This window comes from Pezoporus wallicus, unplaced genomic scaffold (genome assembly GCF_028554395.1).
Source record: "Pezoporus wallicus isolate ANWC-B61680 ecotype Strahan unplaced genomic scaffold, APGP_CSIRO_Pwel_v1 contig_7941, whole genome shotgun sequence".
Classification (NCBI taxonomy): Eukaryota; Metazoa; Chordata; class Aves; order Psittaciformes; family Psittacidae; genus Pezoporus; species Pezoporus wallicus.
Genome location: NW_026639822.1, coordinates 1 through 13399, shown reverse-complemented (window position 1 = coordinate 13399; position 13399 = coordinate 1). Strand labels below are relative to the sequence as shown.

Below are 13399 nucleotides of genomic sequence, written 5' to 3'. Positions count from 1 at the left end.
TGAGGACAAGCAGCAGAAGGTAGAGCAATGTGACAGCCAGTGTCAGATATGAGTAGCTTTGAATTTACAAACATGCTAAATGAATAAGACAATTTGTCTGTTTGAAGTTTGACACTTGAGAGTGTGAGGGCCTAAAGCCTTAATAATGTATTAGATTTATGGCAATTATATTTTCAGGTGAAAAAAAAAAGAAAAAGAAAAAAAAAAAGGGAAAGAAAACAAAAAGAGGAAAGCTAAAGCCCACAGAAGTCTCCTGAGATCCCAATGGAAGCAACGTGCTATACCATCTTGCCGAGTTTATTTGTAGGCCTGAATGCTTGGCGTTCATTTTGCCTGTCCACCACAACATGTGTTTTAAACAAGGTAGAGAATGTAGGTTTTGTTCCCTTTTTATGGCTAAAAAGGACCCCTTGCATCATCAAAGAATGGACATTCGTTCAGTTCAGACCAGTCAAAAGCATAACCTAAGGAGATTTTTTCCTTGCTGGAAGAGGATGCTGAAGAAGAGTTCCCTTCTCCCACGGGTACTTTTACTCATCTCTGTCAGTAGCAACCTTCCTTTCACTTCTGCATTGCTTCAGGAGGTCTGTAACTGCTTATGATTTCAAATCCTCTTCATTAACAGCAGAGTGAAGAGGCAACTGGGAAAGATGTGTAGAGAAGCAGTAGCTAAGAACACAGCTTTCTGAAGCACCTTGCTGCTAGCCTGAGGAGAAATTATAGAGCTAAGTACAACATTTTCTGCAATAGTTGTTTTCTCTGGGATAATGGAAGCATGAAATGAGAGAACGTCAGCTTGTGGAATTAGCAGCTTTGCAGTATTAGCATCTTGCAGCCATATAAAGACAGCAGTCTCTGGAGTTGCTTCAGTTGTTTCTCTACAGATAGCACCATTGGCAATGACTCAAGAATACAAAATGAATTACAGCAGAACCACTGATACAAAAGGGAATAAAGAAAATCAACTGGGATGTTTTTTAATGAATTATTTACCCTGTTACAGGTAGTTTTCAAAAGTTATTTTTACAATTAGTTTATATTTGTACACTGTTGTTTGCAAATCTGGTCTTGCTAGTGTGCACCAGTGACTCTGTAAGGTACTTCTCCATTTTTATGCCCTCACAGGAGTTTACAATTACTGGAGCCCCAGATTCTTTGTAGAGAATACAAGTACAGCAATCAGACAGTCCTTGAATGGCCAGGGTCAGACAGTCTAATTTTTTAACAATATGGGAGTGAAAACATTCTGTGCCTGGCTGTTCAATTTACATCTTTTGCTGTGCATCAGTGAATTCAGATGGCCTAAGCTAATTTTAGGGCACTTCTACATTTTGAGATCCCTGCGTCACAATAGGTTCTTCTGACTCTTAAACAAGTATATATGAATGCAGTTTTCTTTTCTGTATTGCCAAATGAGGATCCAGCAGTTATCTTTGTGAAACAAGTAAACCAGGAAATAAATAAATACCGTATGTGCAGGTGAGATTGTATAATGTCCCGGGTACAGGTAAGCCTGAATTCTAAAACAGAAGTCACTTTCAAACTTTGATGACAAAGTTACATACATAATCCACACTTAGGCATTATAATAGGGTACACAGCATGTCAGGGCTGCTTAGAAGAGACAGAAAGCCTAACACACTCTGAACAAGTTTTGTCCATGGGTTGCTACAGTCTGCTGCATGATGTGCTTACTCTAAATATGAAATAGTTCAGAAAGACAGCAAGTAGCATGGTGCAATAGCAGCAGTGCAGTAGAACAAAGCACACAGTGCAGAGGACTCAGTGTCTACACATTTTGGAGGTTTTGGAAGACAAATGCATGTGTGAACTAATTGGAAATTTGTGAATTCTCAGTACTTTAAAGGAAAAATTATTATAAGCAAAAGAGACAATTTGAAAAAGAAAATGCTGGAAAATATGCATATGGCCAATTTCTTATTTTCCCCTTGGATTATAGTTCTTCATGAACTAAGCACCAGCAAAGGCACTTTTTCAGTATCAAATGGGGTTGAAACAGACCATCTTGATAAAAACCTGGGTCTTTGCATGGGTAGCCTGGAACTGTCAAGAGTAGTACCAAGGCCACCCAGCTGGTCATTTAACCATCCTCACTTTCTCCTTCATGATTGTTTCTTAATTTTACTTGCTCCATCTTGTTCCTTATATTGACTGTGAGCTCCTCAAGGCAGGATCTATTTCTAAATATGTGAGAACTTTCCTGGTTTGGTTTTAAATATGACATAGTGGGGCTTTCGGGTACGGGCCTAAGGCAAACAGGAAACAACAGCAAAACTAACAGTAATCATATTTAATAAACCTGAGTTTCCATTGCATTTTCAGCCTGTTTTCCTGCTCCCTGTTTTCAAAGCAGTTGACCACCTTGGGAACTGAATGAAACATAGCTGTTCCCTGCTTCCGTACATTCTGTTCATGGTTCTTGTAAAAACCGTATATGCAGTAGTCATATGTATGGATGTACTCCAAATGGACAGAAAAGCCACAGAAATTGGTATCTAATTCAGGCACATACACATCACTAGTTGTAAAATTTGAACTGAAATTTGACAGTTTCGAGATTTTCTAACATTAATATGGGACAAATAGGCTGTGTCTTCACTGTGGGGTAAGCGTGCTTTGTGGCACCAACATGCTGAATATAGGACCTGCTGAAGCACCCTACAAGTACTCAGTGGGCTGCTAATCCCAGTTAGCTCTGTATAACAAGCAAGGTATAGCCAGGAACAAGAAGCAGGTATAGTGGCTGTATTCCAGGTCTATCCTGGCATACATGTGCACTCCTAGATTGAGACACTGGAAAGAAAGTCATGACCCATTTAATATACAGTGAAATACATGTAATTGATGGTGGCAAGTAAACATGAGATTCTTATCAAAGCTGAGGCACTTTCTGAAAAAGCATATTGCCTGTTGGGTTATAAATTTGAGTGTGTGAAGGACTGTTTGATACAGAGGGAGTTTTGGGAAGGGACAGAGAGAGAGAGGCACGGAAGAAAGGATGGATTTTTTAGCTTTGAGAACAGGGTGATGGTTTTGGTTTGTGTATGTGTTCTTTTTAAGTTTCATTTGAGAGAAGTAGTGGTAGGAAATTTGTAAAGGAGGACCAGAGCAATTGTTCTGTTCCCACAGATTGCCTGGGCATAATGAATGGAACATGAGCCCCATGTTTCTAATTTGATACTTTGAAAGTCACTCTCTTTTTGCCCAAGGCAGACATCTATCCTCCTGTTAAAGTTCCTCTGAAATTAAGTTTAATCCAGCTTCCACTGAAGTCTGTGGGAATTTTTAAATTGATTTCACTGGGAATAGAAAAAGGCCTCTAGGATACAACCTTGCATTACTTTTTGGTTTTGGGGTTGTTTTTGGGGTGTTGGTGGGGTTTTTCTTGTTTGGTTGGTTTTGTTTTTTTTTTTGGTGGGGGGAGGGGGTTGTTTTTTTTTTTACGGATTATGTCATCATAAGTACCTCTTCATTCTTGAGGAAGTACTTGAGAAATGCCACATTCTTGAGGAATTGGATGGGAGATAGGTAAAGAGTTTCACTTTCCAGGAAATCTCTCATCTTTTTCCAAATCTAGAATGGCTTGGAGAAAAAAACTGGAAGGCCAGTCTGTCCTATGACTAAAATGAGTTAGTACATTTTTTGTTCAAACCCCCATTGACATATGCTACACATTGAATCCAGCCTGCCACTACAAATATCTTATAAAGTATCCTACAATACCAATATACAAATGTTTGTAGGAGGCTACCGAAAGTTTTTTATTCCTGAGTGGTGGGAATTTGCTGGTGCAATATTACAGGAAAAGCTCTGACAGCTATGTGGAACAGGTTAGAGCTACATTGGTTGCCAGCAGCATATCTTCACTGTTGTTCACACTTGTTCTCAACATCACTGATGTTGCACTAGCTTTGTCAATGCACAGGTTAAAAAATACCTTTAAAGAATAGCTGGAGCAGATTTAAATGCTTTTTAAACATGATCCCACATTGCAGTGGTAAATTGTGATAGCTATTTTTCGGCAAGATTTTGGGTTAAGCCCAGATCTTGCTGTCAATGCTTGAAGTGCCTTAGGGACAGGGTCTCAAAATAGAATTACTATATATAACCAGATGGTGACAAAACTGTAAACATTTGGGGGAGTTGTGAAGCAGAATGTTGTTCCCAGTCCTCCTCACACTGAAGCAATTCACTTGGTTTTGGTGTACTATAGACCTTCTTCTACCAAATAAAACTACCAAAATAAAGTCCGCAACAACAGCCTGTGTGGTACACTTACATTACTCCCCGTTTTGAATTCCTTAGGACAATGCAGTGTGTTAACAACCATGTCATCTCAGCTGGCTTTGGTTTTGTCACAGGGTAGGCTGCACATGGCCTCAGTGAAACAAGTGGTGATTAACCTGCTTCCAAATTTGTATTTGGACCAACAGGACTAAAAATACAGAAACCAAAAGGGAAGCAATCACGTGGTGGACACAAAGCAGCAAAGTACATACTGACTTTATAAAATTATACATCCTTATAGCCTCCAGGGCACAGTCCTATTTAGGTATCTTTGCCATGTACAGCTTGGCTGTGGGTTGTTTGAGGAAAAGACCATTTACAGTTTCAGTGAAGTATTTAGCATAGAAATCCTTGGAATGTTTTCTTAAATATATAAATGGGCAGGACATTTCATATAGTTGTTCCCTGCTGCTATCCTCCACATTTTCACTACAACTTTTTTTACTTTTAATGTATGCACACTGTGATCAGTCTCTTTGTCAGGGATTTTTGAAGTGGAAAAAAATTCATCAACATCTTGAGTGGACAATTTTTTGGATATTAGAAAGTAACAATTATATTATTTAGCAACGGGTAGGTAGCCTGCCAAAATCCTGTACTTGTTAGCATACTTGTTTTGCTTATGCATAGTATCTACACTAGTGTGCTTTGTTTACAGAATGAACTGTTCTGGAATGAATAGTTAAAATCTACTCAGGTGCAGTAAAAGCCCTATTGCTTTTTAATAAGAGATGTGCTGAAGTTGTTGTAAATTTCAATAGGAGTTCAATATCTGGAGCACCTCCAAGATCTGGCTCCTAATTTGGAACCTGAATTACATTTAGTATTCATTTAAAACCCATCTCATTTTTAAGTGTGTCTACTCAGTTTTATTATGCAGTGCCTGTTTTTTCTTTGCAATTACTCAGAATTGATGAAACTCTACTAAAATTGCAGTGCAGGAGTATGCCAATTGGCAGCAGCTGAATGCTTCCATTTACAGGGGAAATCAGGTGTGCATTCCTGCAATTTCTCACAGAAAGCTACTTGTATAAATTAATGCGGTTTTTTTATTACTTTCACCTCAAATATTTTCTTTAAGCAGCTCCATAACATGATGGAGGTAAGACTTAGGTACAAGTTTTGAATTCTGAATGGCCCAAGATTTCTCTAAATGTTGCCAAGGGAAGATGTTTCTCTGCAGTGCAATTTCCTCCTGCTGTGCTGCTGTGACGGGCCCACAAAAGAGGAGGTTCCGGAAACATGAAATACAACACAGACAATAAAACTTAGTTAAAAGTACTTTAAGTGCCATTCAAAGTGTTGATTGTCATAATGAAGACCATCTAAGGTCTTGTCTTACTGGATGGAAGCCTGATACAAATGCCACTGCAGTGAGAAGGAACCTTTAGCCATCTCATGGTCATTACACCACTACCAACCTACTGCACTGCTCCTGCTGCTGGCTGACAGGTAAAACCCTGAAAGTATGGCAGCTACTTCAACTGAGGGCTAATACCTCTAAAACCCACTTCTGACACTTCTCAGAAAGACATACTTGATAATATTTGTTTGTAACTTACCAATTAATTCATAGAGGTGAACTATTTAATTGTTTTTTGGCAGTAAAACTTCTAAGGTCTTATATCCTCTTACTGTAGAAATACATATTCCTTACTTTTGCCTGTGGATACAGTAAGACTGTATTTAATTCAGGTTAGACATCCTAATGCTCTGATATGTTAGACAGCAGTGTTGCTAAGGAGAGCCCAACATTTAGATCTGAGGAAAGCTTACCATGTTTTGCATAGTTTCATGAGGAAAGGAAATAAATTAAGATTGGACTAGTAAAGGGAAAGAAAATGGTTGATTAAATGTTGTTTTCTCAATTTCATACCACAGGGGAGAAAAGTCAGTCACTCAAGACAGAGAGGAAATATAGATGCAGAGAATATTTGGATTTACTGTGCAATTAGCTGGCAAAACTTATTGCCACCATATATTGCTAAAGACACAAAGCTGCTAAAAAAAGGACTGTGGCTGCCTGTGGCAGATAGGATTTTCATCATGTCAACTGAGCAATTGAACAGTCCCATTTTCAAGGCAAATCTCCCACATACATAAATGTGAAAAACTGAGATTTCTCAGTTTTGTGCTAGTTTCTTCTTTTTTGTCTGAGTAAGGGTTTTCTTAGCTTAGTTCAGGTTGTGCATGGTGTGTATATTTGTGTGTTTGTCATAAAAAGGTAAAGTCCCAGCTTTTTAAGTCTTTACAAGGTTCATTACGAGAGGTATCCCAAGAGATAAGAGCAATCCTACTAGATGGAAAACTACAGTATGTTATTTCCCTTCATTAAATTGTGAAGAAAACACACAGTACAGAATTTGTGAACATCTCCACTTCAAGAAAAACTTTTTACAAGACACTAGGGAAGCCAATCGATAGAAACCCTAAGATACTAGAATTTATGGGTTCTAGCATTCATGGAACTTTAAGCTGTTCTGTCCCGTTAAGTGAATCTTACTCATATTTTGATCTATACACACATTTTTGTCCTTTTCTTTTATATTTTTGGTACAGATTGGGATTTCACTTCCTTTTTGCAAATCTGAGACTAGCATTCAGAATAGATCTTGTCATCCATTTACATTTCAGGAAAACATTCTCCTACCAAATACTATGGGTAACATCCACATGACTTGTACCCCATTGTCAATCACAGTATCACAGTATCACAGTATGCTAGAGATTGGAAGGGACCTCGAAAGATCATCTAGTCCAATCCCCCTGCCGGAGCAGGAACACCTAGATAATGTTACACAGGAATGTGTCCAGGCGGGTTTTGAATGTCTCCAGGGAAGGAGACTCCACAACCTCCCTGGGCAGCCTGTTCCAGTGTTCCGTCACCCTCACTGAGAAGAAGTTTCTTCTCAAGTTTAAGTGGAACCTCTTGTGCTCCAGTTTGTACCCATTACCCCTTGTCCTATCATTGTTCGCCACTGAGTAGAGCCTGGCTCCATCCTCGTGACACTCCCCCTTTATATATTTATAGACACTTATAAGGTCACCCCTCAGTCTCCTCTTCTCCAAACTATAGAGACCCAGCTCCCTCAGTCTTTCCTCATAAGGGAGATGCTCCACTCCCTTAATCATCTTTGTTGCCCTGCGCTGGACAATTCAATATTCACTACATGAGTAAGCATGCTCAACTGAGGAATAAAAAGGCAGGTGTTTGGGCTCAGCCATGTGCAGACACCCCCGCTCTGTTTTGGGCAACTCTGTCTGGCAGTGCAGCTGGACATGCAAAATTGCACCTTCCCCCAGAATGAATCAGTGAGGCTGATGGCCTGGTGATAAAAAAATCCCCCCAGCTGTGTAACTGCACATACACATTTTCTGTGGTGTGGATAGCATTTGAGTTGAGTTTTTGATGCACCTTGATATATATCGTGCCTCTGGCTTGACCTGAGAGCTTTCTGAAATTCTCACAACCCTGCCAGCAGTTAGTGGGATTCCTGGTCTAGGAAAAGTTCAGCACGTGTTTCCTAGCACATCACCTAGTTCTGTTGTGAGCCCCACCTCTTCTGACTCCTACTATGGACATGAAATAAATACCCGTACTTAATGATAATACCTTCTGAAATCCCAATTGCAAGTTCAAAGAGCATATGCTTCAGGGCATACAGTCACTGTCCAGAGAATGAGAGTGGTTGTTTTTTTCTCATGAATACAAATATCCTGTTCAAAACAAATGCCATCAATCTTTGGTGGCCTTGGACTGAAAGCAATTCCAAATTAATCTAGCAGGTTGGCAAGAGAACAAAAATGCCAACAATATATGAGTTAATGCAACTTACTGCCAGTTATATAAACAAGGAAGGCATCATAATGGAGTCACTGATGGCACAGCCAAAAACTGCCTGAAGCAGGCTTTTAGTACTACCTATCCATCAGCTAAGTAAGATTCTGTTCACTTGCTTAAAATTAAATAACAAAATAAAACTGGCTACCATAAACACTGTACAGTGTTGGGAGGGGAAAAAAAAAAAAAGAAGTCAATGGAAAAAATACACTGAAATTTATAAGGTGGAACTGAATATGAAAGTTCATGGTAAAAAGGAAAAAGACCCAGACACACAAAGCACTGTGTTAGGAAGCTGAGCATACAAGGTAAAAAACTGGCCTCACTGAAGATAGTGGCATGTGTTCCATTAAGTCACTGAAGTTCTACGGTCAGCATTGAATTGGGGTACATCCCTGTGTTTAAGAACCAGTGAACATTTCATGGAGAGGACAGAATTTACCCCAGAACTGCAAAATGCCCTTAATACTGGATACATCATCTTACTGTATTTATCAGAAGTCAGAAATGGAATTATTCTGACTTTCAGGAATTCTAGATTCCTTTTCAGCTTCCTTTGAGGGGAGGGAGAAGAGAGAGAAATGGGTTTGAACAGCTTAAAGTAAGAAAAAGCAATGGGGATTTATATTGTTACCAGATGAAGAGTTGCCGTCTTGTCACCATTACATAGTTAAATTGAGCTGGTTCTGCAGCAGGGACTCGCAGGTTAGCAGCAGTGAGAATCTGAGTCCATCAGGTTTGCAGTTCAAAACAGGGCTGTTGCAGTTTCATTCAAAAACCAGTGAGTGTAAATGTTCAATGGAAGTAGCAACTAACAAAAAGAAAAAAAGGAAAGAAAGAAAAAGAAGAAGAAAATTGTCTTAAAGAATAAAAACAAAGGAGCAGTGTTGGCTTTCAAAATGCTGGTTGGATGCTAGGAATTATGACCCTAAATGGTACAGAGACTTAGTAAGTCACTTAGGTGCAGCTCCTGTTGACTTCAGAGGACTTTTTCACAGATGAATAAAAGCTTCCTAGGAAAATATTTGAACCTAGCCAGCAGTGTTAATAAGTCTGTAAAACCTCTGTGCCATTAGCAAGGCACCTAGCTATACTAACAGCAATGGCAAGAAAAACTAACACATCACAGATGATTCCGGGGGTTTCCCTCCATTCTTAGACCACTCTACCCAGTTTCATAGTAGCATGTTACAAAGCTTGTAAAATACAAAGCTTGTAAAATACAAAGCCTGCTTTTTACAGTGTCTCATGGAATGCCCTTGATCACTGGTAAAACCAATAAAACTGTATTTTCATAAATAGGAAAACAGAGTTAATCCATACAGCTTCTGAAATAATAATGAACTTTGAAAGTGTAGAATTATTTATTATTTGTATCACAATGGCAAGTAGAGAAGCTAAACAAATTGGGACTTGCTTAATACCAGGCAATGTGTAAACATAGCACAACAACAGAAATATGCAACCTAAATAGACCAGACAGCCAGAGGGTGAGAGAGGAGGAAGAGATGCATGTTGAATAATTACGACTTTCAAAAGCCATGTATGTGCGCAGAATGAAAACTAGGGGAAGCTACAGAAAATATGTTAGAAACCTAATTACCAGACCTGGTTCCTCCAAATGTAAAAACCATTATTATATTGTGGGGGTTACATTTCTGTCAGAAAAAAACAATGAATGAAGTTATCATACAGAGATTTCATTGCAGGCTCATAATGAAGCAATTATATCACTGCAGCTATTTAGCAAAGTTCCTTTCAGACAGAAACAGTACTATTACCTGAGAAAATCTCAGGATTTTCACTTGGTGAGCTTTTGTTCAAGAATCTTCTTTTTACTATGTAGAAAAGCTCTGAGCTACTTTGCCAAGTTCAGGTCTTTACATGTTGAGTGAGAAGTGACTGAGTCAAGAGTACACACGTTCTTTTCCATTCTCTCCACACTTTCTTGATGAGTGGTAAATCTGCCTCACGCTATTTGGTGAAAGAGCACTTCAGCTTGTGTTTCAGGTCTCTGGATCTAATTCATGGTACTACATATGGTATGTATGAAGTCATAAGGGAGCAGGCATGGTGCATCTACTTCCACATGGGACAGGTGGCAGTCCAAAACACATGCAAATTCAGAGTTTGCTGGGACTTCCAGGTGAAACTTCTGCCTCTCCTGGAAAAAGCAAGTCTTTTTTCTTACCTGACCTGTTCACAGGGAAGAACCATTTAGAGAAAACACTGGGAGGTGGGTATCCCCAGTAGCTTCCTCTTTTAGCAGAAAAGAAAACAACAAACTAGCCTTTCTTCTCCACTGCCACCACCCTCTCTCACTGGGTTATGACTGGACTCACCTTCAGTGTTGGTCATGAACAGACCCTTGCAACCCACTGAATGAGCAGAGTGTAAAATGTTGCATCCTGTTAGCTGAGCCACATTAACAGACCATAATCCTGGTTCCTCACTTGTGGCAACTGCAAAACAAAGCACATTTGCCTAGGCCGCCACCATGCAGGTGCAGAGTTGCCACATGTAAGGAACGCAGGTATGGTTGGCTAAGGCACTTTGGTGAACAGGTACCTTAACCATTTGCAATGGCTGGTCCAAACCTTCACTGGCTTGTATCTGGCTACACTAGAAATAGAGGAAACCCTTGGTGTTTATGACTGTTATACCCACACACTGCTATTTAGTCACGACAAACATGTTCATTTAATTATTAACTTTTAAAAGGGAACAATACGTTATGAAATTTGGAATTGTAAAGTAATATTTCTCTTTTAAAAAGCAATTTTATTTTTTTTTTCCCACAGACACCATCAAAGCCAGTAATGCTGAGTTTCTATTTGTTGTGTTTGGTACACTAGCTAGCAAGCAGTCTGGCCCACAGAGTGAGAAGAACGTCATTTATCATCAAAGGTTCATAGAAATATTGAGGTATTTCTGCCTGACCATTTTTTTCATGCTTCAGCATGAAGCCCTGGGGACAGCAGGAGAGGAGAAAGTTTTAGAAAGATAAAATTCTTGCCTAACTTTGGATATGGAAGAAGTAATTAGTAAAAGTAGTTAGTAATAAGGGCAAGACTGTGTCACTGGGGAAAGAAATCAAGAGAATGGTCACTATTTAGTCAGAAGGAGACACTTGGAAAGCTGTAAAGACAATGTGACTGCGCTTTTGAGGAACTAGCTGTAGAAAGCAGAGCACAAATTGTTGGTCAGAGCACACTTGTCCAACTGAGTTCAATCTACTGAAGGCTTAATTGAGTTTATTTGCAAGCATGGCTGGCTCTGTACACAGTTTGTTCTCACACACAAAGTGATTAGTACATTGTTGGTAACTATGGTAGCTGAATACGTACCATTGCTGCCAGAAACAGCCTGGCACATGACTGTCCTCTGACAAGTATTTGGCACACACTTTCACAGGGTTGATGAATCTCCTGACTCTGCTGCTGGACACGGTTTGGAGAGGCTGGCTTCTGAAAGGCTTATGCTAATGGCCAACACAATGTGCCTCTGGGCACTCTAGCATCTGTTTGAGACACGTGGCAGGGCAGATGCCTGAAACTCTGAAGATGTACCAGAACCATCTAACAGAGATGACTATGGATGCATGACTTGATGTATCTTTGTTCCTTGAGGGGAATTGCTATGGGAAACAGTTCAAACTTTGTGTTACCACAGGGTCTGATGAAAATGCCACAAATCCTTAGAATACAGTGGTACTCCTAATGTGGACAGTCCTCTGCGGGAATCACTAATGTGTTAGCATCTTTGGCCTAAGATTCCTGCAATGTTCCTGTGATTCAGCTGCTCCCAAGTGAAATTTGGCCAATAAAAGGCAGAAGTTCTTACTTACACTGCATGTCTAAAATACACAATACTGAAGCAACATATTAGATGGTGTTCACTTCCTGGTCTGCATACTTCCCAAACTGGGATAATATTTCTGCAGAAGTTTTATGTGTAAATATGCTACTTGAATAATTTCCATTTATCTACACATTTTTTTCCTCCACAACAGAATTTCTTTTCTGCTCAACAGAATTTCTGATAGCGTATCTTCCTCAACATTATTTTGATCCTTCTCCCAAGAATTCTTCAGGAATGGAGTTCTGAGACACAGAGCTTGAAACAGAAAATTAACTTCTTGTTAGCTGGATTGGCTCTGCACCCAAACTCTGGATTAGGATTCTGGTTTTACCACATATTATATGTATGACCTGAGGCAAGCTATACTGCTTCTTTATACTGCAATTTCTGAAAGTGGGAATGATAATACTTTCTCTACATCATAGGATTCTTGAGAAGTAAAGTCCATTGACAATAATGAAAAGCTTAGGCAAAATGGAAGCAACCATTGCAGCTGTTCTTTGCACTCATCAGATAAGAGTGTTTGTCATCTAAACTTGGGCTGGAACTTGTTTTCAGTGCCGCTGCCCATGCAAGGGGAGATCAGTGGCTGGGAATGTTTGATGCAGCCAGCACTTGCACTCTGTCCTTCTGGAGGTCAATTAGACGTAACCACATCTGGTACCACATTGGCACAAATACAGACCTCTGGGAAAAATGTCCGAAACTGTTAAAAAAAAATACATATATATAGTCTGGAAAAACAATAAAAAACAATCATGTCAGTTGATGCAGGTCTTATTAATGACAAGAAACCTGTATGGCTAGTAATAAATGTCAGGAATTCACACAGACTAAAAAAAAATCAAAGTTTTTGAATGATTTTTTTTTTTTTTTTTTTACATGCTCGAGATCCTTTTCAGACTGTTTTATAACTGTGGATTTAGGTATAGACCAGGAAATTTTCCACTCTACAACTGATCTCTCCAGCCTCTTTCCCTCGCATTGTGGTCCAAATTCAGTACAGTGGCAACTTGTCAGCACTGCCACGTTTTCCATTTTAACTCATGCTGCTGAATACTGGATGATGTCCAAAACGAGGACAAGCAGTGCACAGGTGAGATGGAACCTGTCTCTTGGTGAAGATCTGCAGCTCAACAGCACCAGGTGTCCACGGACATAACTGCCAGCCGTATTTTGCCACCCAGTGAGGAATACCTGATCTTGCATGTTCCTTGTGTCTCGTATTTCAGTCATGCATGCCACCTCCAATATTTACCAGCACGCAGAGGAGGGTGGTTGCTGCTGTCAACAGCCTTGGGCAGAAGCCAGAGCCCCTTCCAACGACAACCACACCAGCTTTCGTGACCCGCTTTCCACACCTCCTCAAAGCCTCTGCAACGCCAGCAC

At 39.8% G+C, this 13399-nt stretch overlaps 1 long non-coding RNA gene across 1 annotated transcript; it reads right to left on the bottom strand.

Moving 5' to 3' along the window:
- Window positions 1–249: 249 nt before the first annotated feature.
- Window positions 250–11633, bottom strand: LOC130602948 (uncharacterized). Its single transcript, XR_008973018.1, has 3 exons — window positions 11497–11633; window positions 8784–8960; window positions 250–706 (listed from the first exon to the last, which is right to left on the bottom strand). It is a non-coding gene; the product is annotated as an uncharacterized LOC130602948 (long non-coding RNA).
- Between the last annotated feature and the right edge of the window lie 1766 nt (window positions 11634–13399).